At 41.8% G+C, this 7,276-nt stretch overlaps 1 pseudogene; it reads left to right on the top strand.

Moving 5' to 3' along the window:
• The first annotated feature begins 5,848 nt into the window (after positions 1-5,848).
• Positions 5,849-6,271, top strand: LOC118627813 (annotated as a pseudogene).
• The last annotated feature ends 1,005 nt before the right edge of the window (positions 6,272-7,276 follow it).

Here is a 7,276-nt window from a genome sequence, read left to right on the forward strand (position 1 = left end):
CTATGTTAAATAAGAGTGGCAAAAGTGGGCATGCTTGCCTTGTTCCTGTTCTTAAGGGAAATACTTTTAGTTTTTGCCCAGAGTATGATGTTGGCTGTAGGTCTTTCATATATGGCCTTTATTATGTCAAGATATAATCCCTCTATTGCCACATTGCTGAGTGTATTTATCAGAAATGGATGCTGGATTTTGTCGAAGGCTTTTTTGGCATCTATTGATATGATCATGTGGTTTTTATTCTTCATTTTATTTATGTGGTGTATCACGTTTATTGATTTGCGAATATTGTACTACTCTTGTATCCCAGGGATGATTCCCACTTGGTTGGTGAATAATTTTTTTGGTGTATTGCCGGATTTGATTTGCTAGTATTTTTTTTGGATTTTGGCATCTATGTTCATCAGGGATATTGGTCTGTAGTTTTCTTTCTTTGTAGTGTCTTTTTTCTTGTTTTGGAATAAGAGTTATGCTGGCTTCATAAAAAGAGTTTACAAGTCTTCCTTCTTTTTCAATTTTCTGAAATAGTTTGAGGAGAATGGGTTCTTCAGTTCTTCTTTGAATGTTCGGTAAAACTCCCCCGTGAAGACACCCGGGCCTGGGCTTTTGTTTGCTGGGAGAGTCTTGATTACATCTTCAATTTCTTCTGTTGTTATTGGTTTTCTAACTCTTCCTGGTGCAGTTTTGGGAGGCTATGTGTTTCTAGAAATTTGTCCATTTCACTTAGATTGTCGAATTATTGCCATATAATTGTTCATAGTTGTTGTTAACATATTTTGTATTTCTGTGGTGTCAGTTGTTACTTCTCCTCTTTCATTTCTGATTTTGTGTATTTGGGTTCTCTCTCTTTGTTTCTTGGTGAATCTAGCTAAGGGGCCATCAATCTGTTTATCTTTTCAAAAAAACAGCTCTTTGTTTCATTGATCCTTTGAATTGTTTTTTTGGACTCTATGTCATTTATTTCTGCTCTGATCTTTACTATTTCCTTACTTCTACTTGCTCTGGGGTTTTCTTTTTGTTTGCTCTCAAGTTCTTTAAGTTATGAGGTTATATAGTCAAATAGAAATGTTTCTTGTTTCTTGAGATAGGCCTGTAGTGCTATGAACTTCCCTCTCAGAACTGCTTTCACTGTATCCCATAGATTTTGTGTTGTTATTTGTGTCTTCATTGTTATTGGTTTGCAGGAAGTTTTAAATTTCTTCCTTGACCTCATTGTTAACCCATTCATTGTTTAAAAACATGCTATTTACCTTCCATGTGTTCAAATGTCTTTGCATGTTCTTCTTGCAATTGATTTCTAGTTTTATGCAATTGTAACCTGAGAAGATGCTTGATATGATTTCAATCTTCTAGAACTTGTAGAGACTTAGTTTATGACCTAACATGTGGTCTATCTTTGAGAATGTCCCATGTGCACTTGAGAAGAATGTGAATTCTGTAGTTTTGGGGTGTATTTCTCTGTAGATATCTATTAAATCCATTTGGTCTGGTGCTTCATTTAGAGTCTCAGTTTCCTTGTTAATTTCTTGTCTAGATGATCTATCCAGTGATTTCAGTGGGGTGTTGAAGTCCCCTGCTATGATTGTATTGCTATCGATTTTTCCTTTGAAGTCCTCCAAAAGATTTTTAATATATGTTGGTGCTCCTATATTGGGTGCATATATGTTAATCAAGGTTATATCTTCCTGTTGGATAGATCCTTTCAAGACAATGTAGTGGCCTTCTTTGTCTCTAGTTATGGTCTTCATGTTGAAATCTATTTTATCAGATATGTGTATTGCTACTCCAGCTTTTTTTTCCTTTCTGTTTGCTTGGAAGATTTTTTTCTATCCCCTCACTTTCAACCTATGTGAGTCTTTTGTTGTGAGGTGGGTGTCTTGTAAACAACATATAGATGAGTCATGCTTTCTTATCCAATCAGCTACTCTGTGTCTTTTAATTGGAGCTCAATCCATTTACATTTAAGGTGAATATTGATATGTACTTATTTATTGCCATTTTTGTTTAATGTGGTTATATTTTTCTTCCTATTTCTCCTGCTAATTACAGCAGTCCTTTTAACATTCCTTGCAGTGCTGGTTTGGTGCTAATGTATTCCCTTAGCCTCTTTTTGTCCGGGAAGCTCTTTATTTGACCTTCTGTTTTGAATGATAGCTTTGCTGCGTAGTGTTGTCCTAGATTCAGATCCTTGTTTTTTATGACCTTGATTACCTCATGCCATTCCCTTTTGGCCCGTAGTGTTTCTGTTGAGAAATCAGCTGAAAGTCTTATGGGGTTTTCTTTGTAAGTAACCTGTTGCTTCTCTCTTGCTGCTTTTAGGATTCTCTGTCTTTAATTTTTGGCACTTTGATTACTATGTGTCTTGGTGTGGGCCTGTTTAGGTTCTCCTTACTTGGGGCTCTCTGTGGTTCTTGAACTTGAATGCCTTCTTCCTTCACCAAATTAGGGAAGTTTTCTGTCACTATTTCTTCAAATATATTTTCTAACCCTTGCTCATTTTCTTCTTCTTCGGGAACTCCTATGATGCGAATGTTATTATGTTTCCAGTTTTCCCACAGTTCTCTTAAGCTGTTTTCCTGGTTTTTAATTATTTTTTCCTTTTGGTTTTCTGATTGGTTGATTTTTGCTACCCTATCTTCTAATTCACTGATCCGGTCCTCAGCCTCCTGTACTCTGTTATTTAGACTTTCCATTGTTTTCTTTATTTCTGATATGTCATTCTTCATTTCTTCTTGCTGGTTTTTAATTTCCAACTGGTTGAATTTTAACATTTCTACGTTTTTACTCATGGTGCTCATATCCTTACACATGCTGTTGAGCTTCCTCAAGATCGTGGCTCTGAATTCTAGTTCTGTTAACTTGCTTAACTGCACGTCATTTATCTCATCTTTGGTAGAAGTCTCTTGTTCTTTCATTTGGCTTTTGTTTCTGTGTTTCACCATTTGGCTATCACAGTGAGCTTTGGAGTCTGCCAAATTTTCCCTGTGGGTGTTGGTGTTCTGCTGTTTGTGGCTCCCTCTTCTGGGTTTGGATGAGGCATGGAGGACCCAAGTTAATCACCACTGTCAAGTCTTACTTTCCTGGTTAGAGTTGCTAGCCCAGGAAATGGTAGTTATCCTGTAGCTTTTTGCCTGGAGGCTATTAGTAGGGGTCACTTGAAGAACCTTGGTTTCTGAGTTGCCTGAAAAACTCCCTCAGGTGCTCAGTGTAAGAGGATTTCCTGGGCTTTTGGTTAAGATGGCTGGTTGTTAATGGGCCTCAATTAGCATTTAAATGGCCACCTGGTGGTGTTGAAGCTCCGAGGGATGGGCCTGCACCTCTCCCCAGTGCCCTGGGAAGGAGTAAGATGACCACTGTCCTGCGTGGCTGCAACTCAGCAAAAGCTGTGAGTGCCCTTCAAATCCTGAGTGTCCCCACACAGTTCCAGTCCAGACTGCCCTCTCTCTCCCAGAGCCCAAGGTGAGTGGCTGCTGCTATTTTAGCCTCTGTCCTGGCTCTGTGCTGGGGAGTCACTTGGGAGTGTAACCCATGCACGCAGCTTCCAGCTAAGGCTGTAGCTCCAGGCCCAGGGTGCAGCTTCCAGCCAAGGGCGCAGCTCCCAGCCGAAGTCACAGCTCCCAGCCAGGCCACTGCAGCTCCCAGCCAAGGGCCTGCATGTCCCAGCCGAAGGCGCTGCTCCTAACCAATGGTGCAGCTCCCAGCCGAGACCACAGGTCTCAGCCAATGCCGCTGCAGCTCCCAGCCGAAGTCGCAGGTCCTAGCCGAGGTCACCGCAGCTCCCAGCCCAGTCCGCTGTGGACTGTGGCCTCCCGGCCCTCTCTTGCATCTTTGCAAGCTTACCAGGATTGAGTCAGTGTCCCTGGTTATGTGGTCCTCCAAGGTGCTTTTCAGTTGCCTTTTCCTGATGATTTGTCTTTATTTTCGTTGTAATTCCAGTTTGGTCTTGGGAGATGGTCTGTGTAGCTTCCATTCACTCCGCTGTTATTTTCAGTCTCCTGCCATTGATTTCCTGGCATTAATTTTGTATCCTGCTACTTTGCCTAATTCATTTATTAAGTCTAGTAAATTTTTGATGGAGTCTTTGGCGTTTTCTACATATTGTATCATGTTATCTGCAAATAATGACAGTTTCACTTCCTCCTTTCCCATTTGGATCCCTTTTAATTTTTCTTCCTATCTGATTGCTGTGGCTAAGACTTCTAGTACTATGTTAAATAAGAGTGGCAAATGTGGTCATCCTTGTCTTGTTCCCATTCTTAAGAGAAATGCTTTTAATTTTTGCCCATTGAGTATGATGTTGGCTGTAGGTCTTTTATATAATCTCCTAGGAACTTTCAAATATGCAGTATATTATTATTAACTATAGTCATCATGTTGTACATTATGTTCCAGGATTTATTGATCTTATACTTGGAAGTTTGTACTTTTTACCTACATTCCTCTCCCCGCCAACACACTTTTGGCAACTACCAATCTATTCTCTGTATTTATGAGTTTTGTGGGGATTTTTTTTTTTTTAAAAGATTCCATATATAAGTGTACTCATAAAGTATTTTTCGTCTCTGTCTGACTTATTTTACTTAGCATATTGCTTTCAAAATTCATTTATGTTGTTGCAAATGGCTGACTTTTCTTCCTTTTTGTGGTTGAATAGTATTGCATTGTGTGTATGTGTGTGTATGACATTTTCTTTATCTATTCATCTGTTGATGGACTCTTAGGTTGTTTCCATGTCTTGACCACTATAAATAATGTTGCAGTGAACAAGGGGGTGCAGCTGCAGCTTCGGAATAGTGATTTTGAATGTATGCCCAGAAGTGGAATTGCTGGATCATATGGTCATTTTATTTTTAGTTTTTTGAGGAGCCTCAATACTGCTTTCCACAGTGCCTCTACAATTTACATCCCCACCAGCAGTGCACAGGGGTTCCCTTTTCTCCACATCCCTGCCAACACTTGTCTTTTTTATGACAAATTCATCTCACTAATCTTAATAACTAAATCTGTTTCCTCTGATCTTTTTGATAACTGTCAGTAAAAAGCATGGAGACTTAGCCTTAGAACTTATACTGGGTCTTGTATTTATTATTTCTGCTCAGCAGCTCAGGGGGAAAGGCTTTTCTCTGCCCCACTACACCCCTTGCTATATCCCCACCTTATTTGGTCAGGTGCATTTTGGGCAGAGAGTGAGGGAGAAGGGACATTCGGTTGAGCAGCAGGAGTTACCATACAGATGAGGTCAATGCTGCAGTAGTGCTGCTTCCAAGGGCTCTGCCTGTGGGTGGTTTGGGGCTAGGGCATCCATTCTGATCATGATTAAACCGAGCACTTGGAATCAAGACTCTGAGAAGTGGGGTGGTGACGGGGTGGCAGTGGTGGGGGTAGACTATAGGAGTGCAGGGACTAGATCAGCCTTTGATAATGAGAAGGTAAAAAAGGCTCTGGTCACCCCTTGAATTTTTTGAATATCTATCTGCTCCCTTTTCTCTATCCTTTTGGTGGCAAAGTCCTTCCATGGCAAGGCTGTGGTGCTTCTCCAGTTAGATGCAGAAAGCTGTTTCAAGGCCTTCTCTTCTCTAATCCCTTCAGGTTTGGCCAGAGCATTTCCACCACCATTGCTCAAGAAAATATCTTGCTATCACTATGTCTTGCTTCCCAGGGCCCTTTGATCTTTCTCTTCCAAATTCTGCTGGCAAACTGTTAGCAGGTTGTCCATGTTGAGCTTTGCTTTGACATCTTGGGTAAAGTTTATTTGAACCCCTCTTCTTGCTTTGACTTTCCCAATGCTATGCAAGACTTCTGGGATTCTGGGATTTTTTTCCTCCTGGCTGCTTGAAGATAGGCTGCCATCATGAACGACACAGTAATGATCTGGACCAGGAATTTCATGACCAACACAGTACTTCAGCAGAAGCAAATAGTCACTGATGTCCTTCACCCTGAGAAGGCAACAGTACCTAAGACAGAAATTTGGGAAAAAATACACAAAATCTGTAAGACCACACCAGGTGTCATCTTTGTGTTTGGAGTCAGAACTCATTTTGGTGGCTGCAAGACAGCTGGCTTTGGCATGATCTCTGATACTTTGCATTGCACAAAGAAAAATGAACCCAAACATAGACACAAAAGACATGGTCTATATGGGAAGAAAACCTCAAGGAAATAGAGGAAAGAGCACAAAAACAGAATGAAGAAAGGCAGGAGGATGGCAAAGGCCAATGTATGTGCTGCAAAAGGAAGGAGTAAAGATTCTTCAGTAGTTTATCTGTGGTGATTGTGCATGTTTTTCATGAGAGGATTAATAAACTAAGAACTTTAAAATAAAGACTTCCTGTGCTTTTGGTTAAGATGGCAGTGTAGGTAAATGCGGTACTCACATCCTCTCACGACTACATTACAATTACAACTAAACTACAGAATAGCCATCATTCAGAACACCTGAAATCGAGCTGAACATAGTGCTTTAACTAAGGATATAAAGAAGAAGCCACAGTGAGACTGGTAGGAGGGGCAGAGATGTGGAACAGGCTGGTCCCACACCCAGGTATGGTGGATAAAAATTGGCAGGGATACCTCAGCTATGGAGGTCCCTCCTGAGGAGTGAGGGGTCCGAGCCCTATACCAGCCTCCTCCACCCCAGTTCAAGGTTCCAGAGCCAGGAAGAGAAGCCCTATAACTTCTGACTATAAGAACCAGCTGGGATTGAGGCTGAGTGAGATGGAGGGTTTCTAGAGTCGCAGGCAGTTCCTCTTAAATGGCCCATGTAGGGACTCACTTGGACTCACTCCCTCTGAGCCCCAGTACTGGGAAGCAGCTTGAAAGGCACCAGAGACAGATGGGAAGGAACCGAATTGTCTGGCATCAGGGTGAGAGTTGGAGGGGCAGTTTCCTTCCAGACAGAAGTGCTGGCAGAAGCCATTGTTCCTTTTCTGAGAGCTCCCCCTACAGAGCTGGTACACAAGTGCCATATGTGACTCTTCATCAACCTGGCTAACACTTTTTGCCCAACCTTGGTGGTTCCCTGAGACCCTGCCCCACCCAACATGCAGGCCCACAAAAGCTGTTTTTAGTGGCTTTTCCATACAAGCAACCTGTCTTGGTTCAGACTTTCCTAAAACCTCTCAAACAAGCAGCATCTGGCCTCAGCATTCCTGTACCTCTCGCTAAGTGGCCCCAAGCCCCACACTAGCAACAGCAGCCTTGGCCTCTTCAAGCCTACCACAAGTAGCAGCCATCTGCAGATTGCTTTGTAGCTCATGCTGGGCAGCCTCTGGCAGAA

This window comes from Molossus molossus, unplaced genomic scaffold (assembly GCF_014108415.1).
Source record: "Molossus molossus isolate mMolMol1 unplaced genomic scaffold, mMolMol1.p scaffold_m16_p_13, whole genome shotgun sequence".
NCBI classification, from domain to species: domain Eukaryota; kingdom Metazoa; phylum Chordata; class Mammalia; order Chiroptera; family Molossidae; genus Molossus; species Molossus molossus.